Source organism: Silene latifolia, chromosome 8, assembly GCF_048544455.1.
Source record: "Silene latifolia isolate original U9 population chromosome 8, ASM4854445v1, whole genome shotgun sequence".
Taxonomy (NCBI): domain Eukaryota; kingdom Viridiplantae; phylum Streptophyta; class Magnoliopsida; order Caryophyllales; family Caryophyllaceae; genus Silene; species Silene latifolia.
Genome location: NC_133533.1, coordinates 32,351,993 through 32,370,287, shown reverse-complemented (window position 1 = coordinate 32,370,287; position 18,295 = coordinate 32,351,993).

Below are 18,295 nucleotides of genomic sequence, written 5' to 3'. Positions count from 1 at the left end.
AGAGGGCTAAGGTACTTCTTACAGCCGCATCTCCGGAGAGACTAGTGCCGACAAAGGAACAGGTATCTTTCATTTAGTTTGAAAAAGTTATTCGTAGCTTGAATGTACAGGTACCCTTCCTTGAGTTAGTTAATCAAGTGCCATCCTACACTAAATTCATGAAACAACTCTTGTCTAAGAAAAAGTCACTTGAACATGTTCATACTAACGCATTAACTTAAGAGTCATGCTCTTACTTGTCTCACACTGCACCTCACAAGCTAGAGGACCCTGGTAGTTTTTCCGTTCCTTGCAATATAGGTACCTTCTCTATTGAGAAGGCATTATGTGACTTAGGAGCTAGTATAAGCATCATGCCTTTGAGTCTAGCTAGGAAGCTCAAATTGACTAGGTTCGCAGTGACATATATGACAGTACAGATGGCTGACCGATCTTCGGTCCAGCCAATAGGAGTCTTAGAGGACATCCCTGTCCAAATAGGGAAATTCTTCTTCCCCGTAGACTTCGTGGTACTTGACATGCCTGAGGATGCCCATATTCCCATTATTTTGGGTAGGCCATTTCTGCATACTGCTGGTGCAGTCATAGATGTCGGTCTAGGAACCCTGACTTTCAAAGTGGGCAAGCATTCTATCGTTTTTGCCCAACCGGCTAAGAAAAAGGACCCCATGTGGCCTGTGACTTGTAACACGGTCTCTGACAAGAAATCGTACTTTGTGCTTCCTGATTTACCTATCTCTATTCCTGTTATAACCCCTCCGCCCCAGACTGGGAGCAAATTGGAGGAAGATTTGTCTATTTCTGATAATGTAGGAGCTGGTTTGGGGAAGGAAGAATTGCAGGTCACTCTAGCTGTAAAGAGGCCGATCATTCAAAGAGGAGGTCTTGGTTGCCTTAGTTATGGCATTGATGAGGAAGTTGATGACGAACCGGTCAAGGCACGGAAGTCTGACTTGGACTTTGATAAGCAAGAAGAGGTCATTGACTGGGGAGATGATGATAGTGTTGATCCGTTGAGCCATACGGACGTGGAAGCTAAGAAGGGTGCAGCTGCTAAGATAAGCACCGTAGAGGCTACTTCTAGTAGCCAGAAGCCGACAAAGTGGGCCATTCCGTGGCCGTTCTTGATCAACTACTAGTTGATCACATGTTTTCCAAACATTTTATTTGCTTTTGTTAGACACTTTTTATTGCTTTTGTGTGCGCGAAACTTCGCATTTTATTTTGCTTGCTTAGGATTTTATACGTTTGAGACTTTATTTTGGGTATTGCGCAATTTTGGGCGCATATTATTGTGCACTTGCAGGTTTTTAGACCTCATTAGCTCAAGTTATTGAGTAAATACGAAGAAATAAGGAATACAGCAGTATTTTCAGTCAATCGACTGGCTACATTGGTCGATCGACTGAGTTGCACTTTCCAGGAGCTACTGTTCCTGACACCTTGGTCGATCGACTGCCGTCCTTAGTCGATCGACCAAGGACGCTGCTGTACCTATTCACGACCTCTCCCCTGCTGTGTTTGGTCGATATGCGGACTTAAGGGAGTTTTCTAATCCACTCTATTTTCCGTCCAATTATTTATTTCTTCTAATTTTCTCATTTGTGCACGTATTTACCGCTTCAAAATTGTCTTCTCGATTTTATACGTGGGTTATATTTGTCTTTTAGGTACCTTTTAGTAGCACTGCTGGCTACTGAAACCTCCTAGCTCATGCTGGTTTGGGGAGGTTTTCTTTGCTGCGCTTAAAGTCTTGTAAGTTCCCGATTTTCACTTCATGTCTTATTTATTTCATTTTCTCACAAATTCCCATTTCTCTTTTCTTCATTACATGATTTTGCACAATGGGGACATTGTGTGATTTGGTTTGGGGAATTGTTTTGCGTCGCATATCATTTGCTTGCATTCACGTTTACATTCTGTTTTGCATTGTTCATTTCATTTTATATATATACGAAAAAAAATTGAAAAATTTCCATAAAATGCACGTTTATTTTAGCATATAGGTCGAGTCGGAACGGTAGTATTTCAAGGATGAAATAGCATTTGCACCTGTTTTGCCTCAGCCTTGCTTGATTAACATGTTATTAGTAGAATCGTATAAATGCATACCTACGAGTTTTCGTTAATTATTTGCAGGACTTGAGACTTGACTTAGAAAATTGGCAAGCTACATCATTTTCTGAGGTTTAGAGCTTATAACTGGTGACATCTATGACCGATTTATCTAGGATTGTGAGTAGTACTCCTTATGAGACATGTTACATAAATGTGCATAAATATGAACTTAATCTGCTTAATACCTGTATGCATTCGGTTTATGGTTCGTTGACACATGTGGTAGAGGTTTTCCTTTATTCATTATGCCCATAAGCTCCACACTGCCAAAAACAGCCTTTTTGTCCCGTTAACTACATCCTACATATAGCCTGCCCTTGTCAAGCTAGTAGTTTACGTTTTTGGGATTGTTACTTCGTTTTTGGTGGTATTTGCTCGATTGAGATGTTGTTGGGAAAATGAAAAAAAAAAGAAAAAAAAAAGATGAAAATTGATTCGAAAAAAGACTGAAAAAAGAGTTCTGTACTGTTCGTGCAGTCGATCGACTGCCCCTTTTGGTCGATCGACTGAGATTCGAGAGAAAGAAAAGAAATCAAATTCGCATAATTCAAGCCTTTATCTTTTGGCGATATTTGCTCCCATGTATTATTCATATTTTATGGGGAGTTAGTTGATTACTTTTATACCTGGAGATTGTGAGATTTGTGCTTGCTATAGCACCATTCCATTTGTTTTTTGATCAAGAAGTTGGATGTTGCCATATGGTTCCGTTTAGGTACTAGCTTGATCACATGTACCCCCACTTTCCCATAAATGTTTTGCCTCTTCTTATCCATACCTCACATATCCACATATATACCTCGGCATGTGTCATGGTCTCTTGTTGGTTGGAATGCGTATGTACGGTTATAGAGATTGCTTTCATATTAGATTGCAGGCATGTTCATATAGGTCGTAGTTAGGTGAGCGTCATTACATTTACTTCTTTCTATCTTACATATACTCGCCTGTGTTTATTGAGTGGTATGAGCGACCCGTGAGAGTCCAATTTGATAAGTCTCTACAGTTGACGGTTCAGTAGTTTTAACGGCTCCATAACTCGTTTGCATGATTCATTTGCTAATTGATTGTTGGTTATGCATTAAATTGGTTTAGGCTTTACATGTTGCATTTCGCTCTGAGATTGAACTCGTTCCATTAGGTAATTAGATCGAGTCTAGTTCTTGCTTGGGGACAAGCAAGGGTTTGGTTTGGGGAAGTTTGATGCGTGTCTTTTATATGATGTTTTACACCTTATTTTACACGCATTTCAGAGCTCATTCATGTAGTTTATGCTACATTTCCCCCTATTTCCGTCTACTTCCGTATTTTTGTACATTATTGCAGAAATATGTAGAATCCAGCGGAAATCGAGCTAAATCCGTCCCCGAGTATCTTACATTGCATATGACGTGAAGTATTCACCCGAGGAATGAGCTTGGTGCGCGTTTCAAGGCCCAAAAGACAAATCCACGAGATTATAGAAGTCAAGTAGCAGCTCATGCGGTCGATCGACCACTGCCATCAGTCGATCGACCAACTGCGGTTCGAAGGCTACTCAGTATCTTGAAGATCGTCGATCGACCGCCATGCTCGATCGATCGACCAATCTGCCTATCCCAGACGAGAATTAAAAGACCAAGGAAGCGCAAGCCCATTGAGTTTAGGTTTTGGAAATAAAAGTTACGTATGTTTGCTATATAACGTAACTAAGAACACCAGTTTTAGGGATCCGATTTTTATCAAGCTTTTACACAGTAACATTAAGTTTTATTAGGGTTTGGAATATTGTTTAGCATTGGAACTTTCGTTCTTGTTCTTAATCATTCTTCTGCTATTCTCGGTATTCTTCTGCCCTATTTCAATTCACTTCTATTTCGTTATTAGTATAGAATTGCTAGTTAGATTCCCGAAACCATTTTATTGTTGCATGTTAATTGTTTGCCCTACTGCTTTAATTATGAATTCAGTACTTTTATGCCCTAGTATTAATGTTGTTATCACCTTCAGCATGAGTAGCTAAATAGTTTGTTCTAGGATGTAGGGGAATTATGGCGTAGGCGGCGTAGTATTAAATTGGACTGAATCGCGTGCCAGTCGATCGACTGCCTTACCCGGTCGATCGACTGACCACGTGAGGTTACCTTTCGTTTTAATTGATTTTAATGATGTATTTAACGAATCGAATGCATGCGACTAGTTGAATGCTTAATTTATGACTGACCCATTAGATCGAGAGATAGGGAAAGTTGTTAGATCACCAATTAAGATGACTAAACTGTGCTGAGATCGAAAGATAGGTAGAGTTTAGACCGTTAGTCACTTTTCAGGACGAGAGTCAGTATTAGTGATATTAGGGACCTATAGCGAGATCGAACGATGCTATTTGTTAAGAGTGGACCGAGAGGACCTCTTGTTTCCCGCCTCACTTGTGTTCGATTTAGACCTGTTTAGTATCTTCGCCAGAAGCTATAATGAACCGACCATCCTAGTACCTCCTTTTATATTTGATTTCATCTATTTGTTTAGTTTACTTTATTTTATCGCTCATTAGCTATAGACCAGTCCAATCAAACCCCCCACCTTATTGTTACCTTAGACTGAATTTAGACAACTTGAATTTACGTCTGCCTCTCTGTGGTTCGACCCGACTGCCGCTAGCTATAGTTGTAGTTGGAAATTATAAATTTATTTTTTGACACCTCACGACGGGTATCACATGTGATTGAGCAAATGGAGTATGGTAGAGATCCATCATGGTTGGTGCTTGGAGAGATTATCCAAGCTTTGGACAAGGAAGGCTCTTGTGGAGAAGCTCCCTCTTTCGGGTCCCCGAGGATCCTCCAAGTGTGGCTTTTGGAGAGGCTAAGGTATGTAGAGCCTCCGGTTAATCCTTCTTCTTACTACTTATGTCACCTCACTATGAGGAAGAAGTTATACCCGGATAGTTTTGCTTCCACCGAGGCCTATTGGGCCGCAAGATTGGCGGAGGAGGGTGGTCCTCATATCTGTTAGGTGGTGCCGTGGTGGCACTTGAGGTCCTTCACGGGGTTGCCCTCTTCGGGTGCTAGTCCTCGTTCTTTGATGGTGGTGGGTTTGAAGGTTGTTTCCTTCATTTATCCCGAAAGGCTCATGAGGCAAATGGGGCGTCAACAAAAGGTGCCCGCTCAAGATACTCTTGTCCAAGAGAATGTTTTCCGGAACTCCGAGCTTGTGGAGTTCTTCGAAAGGTGGTGGGCCATTCGGCCACTTTGGGAGGTACCAAACCCCGTTGCCACGACATGGGTGACTCCCGCTTATGTCAAGTGGTCATGAACTCCGTCCTTGGAAGAGAGATCCAAATTCCGTAAGGACGAGGTTGTCGATTTGAAGTACCGAGAGGTTGGCAAGGCCAACTGTGCCTTCTTTGAGGAGTATGTTGATGTAGCTACTCCCGATGTGATGAGACCACTGAAGAGGAGGAGTTCCGGCCCCAAGAATATGGTAGGCCGTGCCTTGGCTCGTCTTGGGCCGAATATGGGGTTTTGTGCTAGACGGGAGGCCATCGCCGTCTTAGATCCGTTGAGGATCCGTTCCGAGGAGGAAATCCATGCTAGGCGGGCTAACAAGAAGAACAAGGGGAAGATGTACCCCGAGGAAAAAGGCAAGGGTAGAATGGAAGAGTGAAGACCTCCATTACCCACTTTATTATTATGTTGTATTATTGTTGTGAGTTTTTATTATGTTGTACTAGCTAGTTGTTGTGTGTTTTGTGCTAGTTTTACTATGTGAGTTGTTTTAGTTGACACCTTAGCTTTTGACAAGTTCTAGACTCGTCGAGCTTTATTTGTTGTTGGAATTGTAATCCCTCCCATTATTAATTAAATAAGAGGATTGCTCGTGTCGAAAATTGTGAACGCTTGTTTCTTCCATCCATTTGGTAAAGGCAGTTCAATTTGAATCGTCCTAAACAATTGCACTTGGGAAAGTGGTATTTTATGGAAAGGGAGAAAGGCTCATTTTGTATTTTGGTGGGAAAGGGATGGTTTTCCCTTTCTTCCTTTTTTTTGGGATGTTTTTTTGTATGTGGGGATTTTTGTATGGGAATGATCGTATTTGATTGTGGGAATGGTTGTATCCTTCTTGTGTAAGAAAGGACTGCCTACGTATTCACCTGAAGAGGTGAAATCAAACCATGATCGTAGTTCGAAATGTTCTGTGAATTTGAATTTGGTTTTGTGGTTGTATTCCTCAGGCATAAGAGGGACTTCCTACGTATTCACCTGAAGAGGTGAAATCAAACCATGCTCGTAGTTCAGGGGTTTTTTGTTTTAGTGCAAATGGACTTTGCCTTTGACAGATCAAAGGACATTTGAAACGGGCAAGGTGCCATAGCTTAGACTCGATAAAACATGCAATTTCAAATCAGAACACGTTTGAGGAACTTGACTTGAAAAGGGTTGAGGTCGTTGCTAGCTGTAAAACTAGGCTAGGCCGTTGGTTGCTATGGTTCAAGAGTAGTATTTCTTGAGTTGGTCTAGGTTGGTCGGGTTTGTAAAGTCCTCCCCATCTAGGTCACTCAGTCTCACTGTGCCCCCGAAAGTATTTTCTTGACCAGGTATGGCCCGGCCCAGTTGGGTTTGAATTTTCCCCTCGTATCGACGGGTAATGGTGCTCGAACTGACTTGAGGACCAAGTCGCCCTCCTGGATGTTTCTGGGTTTAACCTTCTTGTTGAATGCCCGTTGTATACGTCGTTGGTATAGCTGGATGTTGTGCAAGGCGTTGAGTCGCCGTTCGTCTAGAAGAGTGAGTTATTCGTACCTTCGACGGGTCCATTCCGCCTCAGGGACTTGACTCTCCAGTAGGAAGCGTAGATATGGGACCTCTAATTCTACCGGTTGAACCGCCTCCATACCATATGCTAGGTAGAAGGGTGTGGCGCCTGTCAGTGTTCGAATGGAGGTTCGGTATCCCTAGAGTGTGAATGGGAGTTTGCTCGGCCAATCGCGGTAGTTGTCTTGCATTTTCTTGATAATGGTGACAAGAGTTTTGTTTGCTGCCTCCACCGCTCCGTTAGTTTGGGGACGGTAGGGGGATGATCGATGTCGTTTGATCTTGTATTTCTCCAGCAAAGCTTGAGTTTCCGCCCGGAAGTGAGAGCCTTGATCGCTGATGATTTCATGGGGTACCCCATATAGGCAGATGATGTTGTTTTGAATGAACTTGGCCACTTGTTTGGCGGTCAAGATTGCATATAACTGTGCTTCCACCCATTTGGTGAAGTAGTCGATGGCGACGAGGACGAAGCAATGCCCCTTGGTGCCTATTGGGTTGACTTTCCAGATGATGTCGATGCCCCAGGTTGAGAAAGGCTAGGGTGACGTGATGGTGTACAAAAGGGATGGTGGTATGTGTTGTATGTTGGTGAAGATTTGGCAATTGTGGCAATGTTTGACGTAGTTACGGCAATCGGCTTCCATGGTGGTCCAGTAGTAACCTAGCCGCATGATTTTCCGTGTAAGCATCATTGCACTCATGTGAGGGCCGTATTCTTCGTCGTGAACCTCTCCCATGACTTCTTTGGCTTTGTGATGGTCAATGCAAAGGAGGAGAATTCCTTGGGGTGTTCTTTTGTATAGTTGATTTTGGTTTATCACGAATTGTGATGCAAGTAAACGAATGGCTCTTTGTCCTCTTTGGTCAGAGTTGGGAGGGAATTCGTTTTTGGTTTTGTAATGAAGTATGGCTTGGTACCAAGGTTCATCATGGCTTTCCTCGTCGTCGATAATAGCACAAATGTGAGCTGGCTCGCTCCTTCTCTCGACACATAGGGGCATTGATGTCATGTCGTCAGGTATGTTGCCGAGCGCGGCAAGTTTTGCCAGGGCATCAGCGAATTGATTTTCCTCTCGCGGCAAGTGGAAGTAGTCGATTTGGTTGAAGAATTCGGCCTCTTGACTGATCTTCGCTCGGTAGGGAGCTAAGCTGTCAGATCGGATTTTCCATGATCCGGATACCTTATTGATAATGAGTGAGGAATCGCCATGGACCCTCAATCTCTTGATGCCAAGTGTGATGGCTGCTTGTAGGCCGATGAGACATGCTTCATATTCAGCGGCATTGTTGGTGACGACGAAGTCTAGCTTGACCGAGATCGGAACATGTTCTCCCTCTGGTAATATTAGAAGGATTCCTACCCCGAAGCCTCTCAGATTAGATGCACCATCGAAGTATAGGTCCCATGCGTCGGAGTCGGCACAAAGGATGTCTTCGTCAAGAAGTGACCGTGTGTCGGTCGTTGGATCCTCGTTGACGGGATTTTCTGCCAGGAAATCAGCGACTGCTCTTCCTTTGATAACTTTGAGGGGTACAAACTTGAGGTCAAACTCGGACAGCATGAGTGTCCATCTAGACAGCCTTCCGTTTAGTACGGGTTTTTCGAAGATGTATTTAACCGGGTCCATCTTGGAGTAGATGTGGACCGTGTAGCTGAGCATGTAATGCCGCAGCTTCTTTGTTGACCATACTAGGGCAAGGCATGTCTTTTCCAGTTGGGTATACTTGGTCTCGTACTCAATGAACTTTTTGCTGATGTAGTAGATGGCTCGCTCTTCGTTGCCAACTGTTTGTGCTAGCATTGCTCCCATGGCTGTGTTGGTAACAGTCAGGTATAGGGATAGAGGAATCCCCGGTTGAGGAGGCATGAGGACAGGAGGTTTGGATAGGAATTCCTTTATCCTGTCGAACGCCTTCTGACAGTCGTCGTCCCAATCGGTGTGATCGGAGGCACGAAGCTTTTTGAATATCGGTTCACAAATCATAGTAAGCTTGGCAATGAACCGGCTGATGTATTGGACCTGACCGAGAAATCCTCGAATCACCATCTCGTTCCTATGCCGAGGCATCTGTTGAAGGGCTTTGGTTTTGGTTGGATCAATCTCAATGCCTCTCTTGCTGACGACATGTCCTAAGAGTTTTCCGGAGGTGACCCCGAATGCACACTTCTGAGGATTTAGTCTCATGTTATATTTCCGCAGACGAGCGAAGAATTTCCGGAGGGCACTGATGTGGCCGTCCCGTTCGACAATCATGTCATCGACATATACCTCTACCTCCTTGTGCATCATATCATGTAGGAGAGTGGTAGCGGTCCTCTGATAGGTTGCCCCGGCGTTGATGAGGCCGAAAGGCATAACCGTGTAGCAATATGTACCCCACTGTGTAGTGAACGCGGTCTTGTGCATGTCTTCCTCAGCCATTTTAATCTGGTTGTACCCAGCATACCCGTCCGTGAATGATAGGAGAGCATGTTCGGCAGTATTGTCCACCAGAATGTCAACATGTGGCAAAGGGAAGTCGTCTTTAGGACTTGCCTTGTTCAGATCCCTGAAGTCGACACAAACCCGAATCCTTCCGTCTTTCTTCGGTACAGGAACAATGTTGGCCACCCAATCCGAGTATTCGGACACTTTGATGAACCCAGCCTTGAACTGCTTGTCCACTTCTTCTTTGATTTTTAGGGCCCACTCAGGACGCATCCGGCGTAGCTTCTGTTTCACAGGTTTAGCCCCAGGTTTAATGGATATCCGGTGCTCTGCAATTTCTCTGTCAATCCCAGGCATGTCTCTATAAGACCAGGCGAACACGTCCTTGTATTCGTGGAGGAGGTCAATGAACTGCTGTCTTTCCGAGGGGTCTAGGGTTGTCCCTATCCTAAGTTCTTGAGGTGTATTGTCGGTTCCTACGTTAATAGGTTCGGTTTCCTCAATGATGGGGGTTCTGGTTTCCCGTTTGTCAAGTTCTTTGGCTAAGTGAGGTGGGTAGTCACTCAAGTCAAATTCCTCATAGTCATTCCGAATTGCATTGCAGTTAAATTGAGACGAGTCATAAGTAAACTTAGCGTTCATTAAGTTGACACGAGCGAAAAGCTCGGAAAGGACAGACATCGCGTGATCAGTCAGAGGCGACACAACAGAGAAAGTGGCCCCTGGAACAGGCTCCAGGTTGTCACCTTTCATGGGAGTGGGGGTGACCTTACTAGACTCAGCCTCTGAATCAGCCACGACCTTGTGATAAAACAGCGGGAAGGGACCTTGACCGGGACATTAGGAGCGTTAGGAGCTATGACAGACTCTGACTCCGACTCAGACTCAGACTCAGATCCTTCTTCACTTCCCTCTTTGAACATAGGGCCTTCTCCGGTTGTTATCCCGAGGATGCGGCCTTGGCGATCGGTCCACTTGACGGTCTTCCTCCAGCCTTGGGTAGCTTTCTCCGGGTCAGTATCGGAGATCAAGGCGGTTGGATCAAATTGATTGTATTTCAGGGTGATGTTAATGTCCTCATAGTCGAGGTGCTTGACGTTATCTTCCCCAAAGAGGAGTGTGACAGCTTGTCCGTCAAGGCATGGTGACGGCTTGGACTCAGTTGATTCAGCTTCGATGTTGTCGGGGATAAAGTAGCAGTTCTGGAAGACTTCCACTCCCGGGTACCTAGCCTTGGCCACAGAGTCATAGATCGGTTCCGGAAAGCCGTGGTAAGGCTCAGACTCTCCCTCGGGGACAAAGTATCCGTTGAGAGTCAGGTGGTAGGGACGGAGGATGACTCCGTGCTTCTTGCGTTTTCGGATTAGGAGGTTTATCTTCCGGATATCTTGGTCAGTAGGTTCGTACCCCAGCCCAAAGGGAATGTTGGGGACCTTAGCCTGTTTCAAAGGAGGCAATGGGTCCTTTAGTGGATTGAGCGGCAAACCCGAGAAGTAACCCTGACGCATCATAATACGGTTGACCGTGAGGTTGGTGAACGGGTCACACTCAGAGGTCGCCGATTCATCAGTTATGGCGTTTACGGCTTGGAAACCCCACATTTCATTGTTGTCCTCCTCAATGGCTTGGGAGGCTATCCCCCTTCTCATAACTGCTTTGATTGGGGAAGCGCGAATCCTGATCGTTTTCCCGTTGAAGGGGACCCTGATCTTCTGGTGGAGTGTTGATGTGAACGCCTTGACGGCGTGAATCTAGGGACGTTCCAGGAGCATGTTGAAGGACGCGTCGATGTCGACCACTTGAAAACTGGTTTATCTTTCTAAGGATCCGGTTGCGACGGTCAAAGTGACTAACCCAGCGACCTTGCGACGAGTGCCGTCGTAGGCGCGTACTCCGTGATTCGTTGGGATCAAATCAGATTCCTTGACACCCAGCCTGTGGGGAGTTTTGAGACGAATGGCATTCACGGCGGAACCGTCATCCACGAGGACCATTGGTATATTTTTCTGGAGGCATTGTACGGTGATGTACAGGGCCAGGTTATGGTTGGCTGCGAACGGAGGGATGTCCTCGTCGGAGAAGACGACCGGGTTACTCAGATCAGGGGCGTCTCTCGTCATGTGCGCCACTATTTCTTTTGGGGAAGAGGTGGAGGGCACGGTCAATTTTCCCAAGGCCTGCAGCAAAGCCTGTCGGTGCTCAAAAGACGTTGCGATCAGTTGCCGAATTGAGATTTCGGCTTTTGCTTTCTGGAGCTGTTTCAGGATTGAGTTTTCGGGGGTCTTTGGATGAGTGTCCACCTCTGGGATGATTTGGTCATTCGTTGTTGGAACGACGGTTGAATTGTTCGGATTTTGATAGGGACGTCCGGACCGGGTGAGATGTCCGATTTCTTTCGTCCGCTTCTCCTTCCCTGGGAGGATATAGACATCCTCAACATCATCCCTCCATATGCCGTTAATTTCAGAGTCTCGAGGATACCTTGGAGGGGTATTCCTCGGTGGGTAGTTCTCGTGGGGAATATTTTTGTGAGGGCGATTTTTATGGGGGTAGTTATTTTGAAGGTGATTTTCATGAGGTCTATGCCAGAATGGTCGCGGGAGCAATCCATCCTGGGGTGGGTAGTTTTGAATGCTTGGGGAATTCTCCCTTGGGCGCGGTGTTGGGGGATTGAAGATGAGTCGACGGTAAGCGTCGTCGACTCGGGTGATTCTTTCAGAGAGGTTGGCTATAGCCTCTTCAATTTGTTGAAACATAGTGAACATAGTGGCAGCACTAAACACAAACACTCCGTCTGAAGGATCCTTTTCCAAAACATTCACCTCGTCGTCAATCGGCAAGATGAGGTGAGAGCAGTCTAGGGTCGGCTCATCATCAGAGATGGCGTGAATCCCCAGAGGATTCATCTTGTTGTTCGGCTTAGTTGGTGGGGGTATAGGCAAATCTCCCTTCTCAATCATGTCTTGAATGAGGTGCTTGAGCTTGAAGCAATTTTCGGTATCATGCCCCTTCCCTCGATGATACTGGCAGTAGGCATTGGGGTTCCAAAATCGGGACTTCTTGGCGTCGATCGGATCCGGGGTGGGTCCGATCGGTTGTAGCTTCCCTTGGTCCATGAGCCTTTTCACGGCACTTGCATAAGTCGACCCTATGTTGGTGAACACTCTCTGGGGGCGCTCGGTTTTCTTGACAGATGGTTCGATGAGGTTGACCTCATCAATCTTGTTTGTCTGACCGTAAGGGCGAGATCCGGTTGAGGTGGATCCCTGGTAACCCCTGCCAGTGGTCTTTGCTAGGACACCCTTTCGGAGGTCGTCCTCAATACGCGTCCCCAGAATCTGCAGATCTTGAAAAGTTTTGATATTCTGATACCTCAGTAGGTTGGCATAAACCGGGCGGAGATTGTTGAAATTTTTTTCCACTAGAGTTGATTCACTCGGCTTACTGACCAATTGAGTACTCACCCTCCTCCAACGGGTTAGGAACTCAGTGAACCCCTCCTTGTCGTTTGGGTTAACACCTCGAGAGTGCGGGTGTTGGCCTGGATTTCGACGTTGTCGGCATACTGCTTGGCAAACTCAACTGCGATCTCATCCCAAGTAGTAAGGTTTTCCGGGTCCAAGGAGTAGTACCATTGGCGAGGAATCGGCTCCAAAGAGGATGGGAAGATACGGGTAAAGAGCTCCTGTTTGACCCCCTTAATGGCCATATAGTCCTTGAAAGCACGGATATGGTTGAGTGGGTCCTTCACTCCCTTGAACTTAGGTACATCATTGAGGGTAAAGTTGTCAGGTAACTGGTCCTCGACAGGCTCGAACCTTCGGTTGTTCTCAAGATGGATGTTGTTACCCCGAGCTAGGAGCTGTTCCTCTAAGAGTTTTAGCCTCTTCTCAGTTTCAGTCAGAGGTGGGGTATTATGTTCCCCAGTTTCCTTGTTCTCCATAGCGTCGATACGGGTCTCGACGCGATACAGGGTGACCTTAAGAGCGGTAAGCAGGCTTGCTAGCTGATCAGTTGTGACATCTCTGTTGTTATCATTATTGTTGTTGGATGAATGATGTGGCTAAAGTCGTATTACCAAATCAAAGTAAAACTATCTCAGGACTAACAAGAATAGCTAGTGATAAGACAGGTATCGAATCCACAGGGAGGTGGTAAAAGCTAAGTCTAAGAGTATTTAAGCTGTCTAGAAGTAACCGATTTCTGGGGGTTTGTTTGTTTTGATTCTATTAAACTAACTGCAAGCAATTAAATGAAGGTTAAACAATATTATTAAAAGTCTAGGAATTAGGTTCACTAGGTCAATCAGTCGGGGATTATCAATCAATTACTAAATCTATCAAGTTGTTTAAGGTCATAAGATCGGTCGACTCCATTATGCCCTTTAGATCGATTCTAACATGCGGTCGCTATAATTAGATACTCTCTATTTGATGATCGCAGCCTATATCAATTCTAACCCGGTCGGCGATAGGATCGATTCGCTACACTAATTAATAACTCAGGCCTTAAGTTGATTAACTAGAAGAATTACAATAATCAAACAACGACTTTAATGATATCAATAGCAACTAATTGATTTTCCCTTTTAATTAACCTAGATCCCCTTCATCCTAGATGAGGGGATTAGCTACTCATAATTATAATAACAACAATAAATATGATTAAAGATGAAAGCATGATTAAAAGCATGAAAGAATAATTGAAGAACATAAAACAATAATGATTAATTAACGAGGAAAGATTAGTACCATACAAGGGAAAGATTAGGGTTCTAAGAGAGTTTTCAAGATATCAAGCAAAATATATCGTAGTCTAACAATAAAACACGAGTCTTTAATTTATAACAAAAGATTAACGTTTTAGGAAATTCTGGAAATAAACCCGCCAGAGAGGATCCTCGATCGAGTCAGAGGTGACTCGATCGAGGACAGCTGCTCGATCGAGTCAGCAGTGACTCGATCGAGGAACTTGCTTCAGAGGTTATTTCTTCTCTTCTTCCACTTCTAGTCTTCATGATTCCTCGTTTCCCGTGCCATGCTTCGTGTATTCTTCTATGTCGTCTCCGCCATGCTAATCTTAGCTTGATCATACTCATAACGAGTCATTTCTGCATCAAAACACAAAATAGCGGCAGTATCGACAATTCATTGAAATAAAGCATATAAATGATATAATAGGCACGAAACGGTATGTAAACCGGTATAAAGGGAGCTGTAAAAGTATATATGAAAGTGATACATCAAACTCCCCCAAACCAAACCTTTGCTTGTCCTCAAGCAAAGCAATCAAGCCAAAACAAAGAACAATAAACATATGGTGAATGGATAACTCAGAGCAAATGTCTAAGCATATACAAGTCTCATCTATCCATATCTATAACGAAGTAATGACCGAAGTTGTGCTAATAAAACAAATTCAAAAGCACGGGTAATAGACTCACGCAGCTCTTACTCAAGATGTGACATGATACCGAGACTCAGCCGAATACTTTTCAACCTTGCAAGACAATTCTGTTGGATTCTCGCGGTTTCACTCATGCACTCATAATGGGAGATATATATGTAAGATAGAAAGAAGTAAGACTCTCACTCAACTTATGAGATATGCATGCAATCTAATGTGACAAGAGATTCTCCAACTAATACGCATTCACGAAACAGACCAAGTACATGTATCAAGGACAGAATTATGGTAAAGTGGCATGGGTATAGAAGTGGCTTGTGCAAAAGCACGTATGGGTAATGTGAGGCTCAGACGGTAGTCGCAGCGCTAAACCAATAGCCAAATCTAATAAATAATTAAACAATCATCCAACTGGAGAAATAATCTCAACTTTGACAACATATGAGAGAAATGAAGAAACTCTCCAAATGTGCATTAGACTCCAGAAATTACCACACACGACCTCCTAACATAATTCAATGAAGCAAACATTATTCATCTTTTCTTTTTCCTTTTCTTTTCTTTCTCTTTTTTTTTTCTTCTGAACTCTTTTTTCGAAGCTTTTTTTCTTCTTTTTTTTTCTTTTTTTTTCTTCTTTTTTGCTTCATAATACTTCTTTTTTCAACATAAGAGGTCACACAATTGTTACAAAAAGATAACTACTACCCACATGACAATAAAAGTCCCAACCCAACCAAAGTAGCTATAACAATAAGGCTCAAACAACTGCGACTGTCCCGAAACAGGTAGGCAAATTCTAGAATGTAGCTAAGAAATAGGATATAAAGTGGCTACATGGTTCAAACGAGCTGACAAAACTGGGTAATGTAAGGCTTATTTGAACAAAAAGAACCGCCTATCCTCATGTACTTAATCAAATGAACGCGGAAAAGCTAAGAAACTAATGTCACACTTATGCAGTTTGATATTACATATACCACAAGGAGACCACACTCATCAGCCTAAATAACAATGAGACCGGTTTATTAATGTTCCCGGCCTAGGAAGCTCTAATGACCTCAGAAATTTAAGTGGTTTACCAACAAAATAAAGTCAAGTCTACTCGGCATAAGGCATATTCTGACGGTCAAGACTTGAGTAAAGAGCTTTGTTTATCATAGCTAACAGGTCAAAACAATGTACATGAACAACTAAATGAGACTCAAATGCAAAGACAAAGCAAGTTATCATCATTGCTATACAATTCACCAAGACTCGACTCAAAATAAACAAAAGTAAATAAAAGACATGTTTTTGTATTTTATAATTTTTTTCAATTTTTTTTTTGAATTTTTGATTTTTTTCACACAACAATAAGTAAAAGCACACAACAGAAATAAACACACTCCCCCAAACCTAAATGTCACAGTGTCCTCATTGTGACGCCTACAGTATAGCAATCACACAGAAAACCAGCAACCTATAGGACACTACTAATAAAGGAAAGAGGGTAAAAAGAAATGCAATAAAACAAAACAAGAAAGATAATACCACCATGAATGCAAAGAGCCTCCCCCAAACCAGTGGAAAAGAGGGATGTAGTGACCGGTTTGTCCTCACGGGCTCCATTAGTATCATCAAAATCATCGATCTCAGCATATAAGGACATAAGCTCAGGATCAGGAACGGCACTGCGGCCACGGCCTCTACCACGAGTGGCTCTCCGAACACGGCCTCGATCACGAGTGCCTCCAGTAGCAGCAGCAGTGGAAGTAGAAGCACCAAACTGGCCAAACGGGCCTCTCAGGGAGCAAGAGATACCGGTGTCCTCCGCAAAAACAGAAGTAGGCTGAGGGGGGCGGACGAGAGTGTAAAAGGGACGGCCTAATACACCGAAGTCGGTGCTAAACTGTCCAAACTCAGTGGGAGTCACTCCGTAAAGATGGAACACACGGCTGTCGTCACCAGGAGTAGTGTAATAAGAAGGTGACACACCGCGATACTGCCCCCCGGAAGCTAAAGACATAGCCTCCATCTGTTCCCACATCCTCCTCTCTGTCAAAGCAGTGTTGATGCCCGTATGCATCCTCACTTCCCGTTCAATGGCGGGATCAAAATGGTAACCTGGAGCATAGCCTGAAGTGGGATAGGCTGAAGGAGGTGGAGGAGAAGCAGGCTGGAAGGAGCTTGGCAGATGGGTAGTGGGTGCACGACGTCTCCGGCGCCCGCCGGTGGTGGTAGTAGTACTAGACCCAGGAAAAGTAACCAAAAGATCCTCAGGAATCAGATAAGTAATGGGTGGGGGTTGCTCCACAGCCGTACTCTCCTCGAGGGGGTCGACAGCAGGCAAACGGGCGCAAGGAAGAAGCATGTATGACTCACCTCGGACCCTCCAGTAATGGTCCTTCCCATTCTTAATATCAAGATAAGAAATGTCATAACGAAGGTGGTCATCATCAACAAGTGGCTCAAAGTCAGCCATGGGCTCATATGGGTCATCACCCTCAAAATCACAAACAACCCTAGCAATCTTGGTGACAAGAGAACCACAGTCAAGGTTCCCGTACCTCCCGATCATCCTATCAAACGCCGAACAGACAAGAGCAGGGGGAGAGAATTGGAATGTCTCCTCCCTATAAGGATTCAAGTAACTAGCAAGTATTAAGACCTCAATAGTGGAGGTCTTGCTCTTATCGGTCCGGCCATACAACAAATAGCTCAAATACCTCAAAAACATACGAAGACAAACGTGTTGGACATCTAACAAAGCCATAGCACTGACGTCCGCATCTATATAACCAGTAAATAATGGAAAATAGCGAACGGCAGACAACCCACCAACACCATACAAGTCCCCGTCAGTATGCTTATCTAATCCCAGGATTTCAGAAAGACGGTCAAAGGTTAAAGACCGTTCAACATTAAGCAAACGAAATTTGATTAGATGATCACTGGGAAAATAAGTGAAAGAGCTCAGAAATTCGAGAGTTAAAGCAGGGTAAGATAACTCGTGAAGCGTGAAAAGACCCTGTAACCCGATTTCATTAAACATGCCAAACATAATATCATCGATCTTCAATGTGCGTAAAATTTTCCTATCAACGCATCGAGTGGCACTCATAGACTTAGTTAACAGATACTCAAACCTGTCCTTCTGTGCTTTGTCACGAAATTCGATAAATGGATAATCGTCTAAAGGAGACAAATCATCCTCCGAAGACACAATCTCTTCAGGAATCACCTCGGGTTGCTGAACCGGGGCTCTCCTTTCTCTAGTCCTCTTATTTCCTTGCCTAGAAGTCGACATTATCTACATTAAGAGCAAGTAGAAAATTAAACTTCAACAATGGCATAAAAACAGTCCCGGTTTTGGCACCAATGGGTCAAAAAAATCAATTTTTTAAGACTCCAAATGACAATGAAAGCATCTGAAAACATAGGGGAACATGAGTGTGTATCAAATATGGAAGATTCCAAGCAATAGAATACACTTCTAACCAATTTAATGCAAAATTTCTACCCGGATTCACTACTACAAATCCCTTAATATTTTGACGCTTTCCTCTC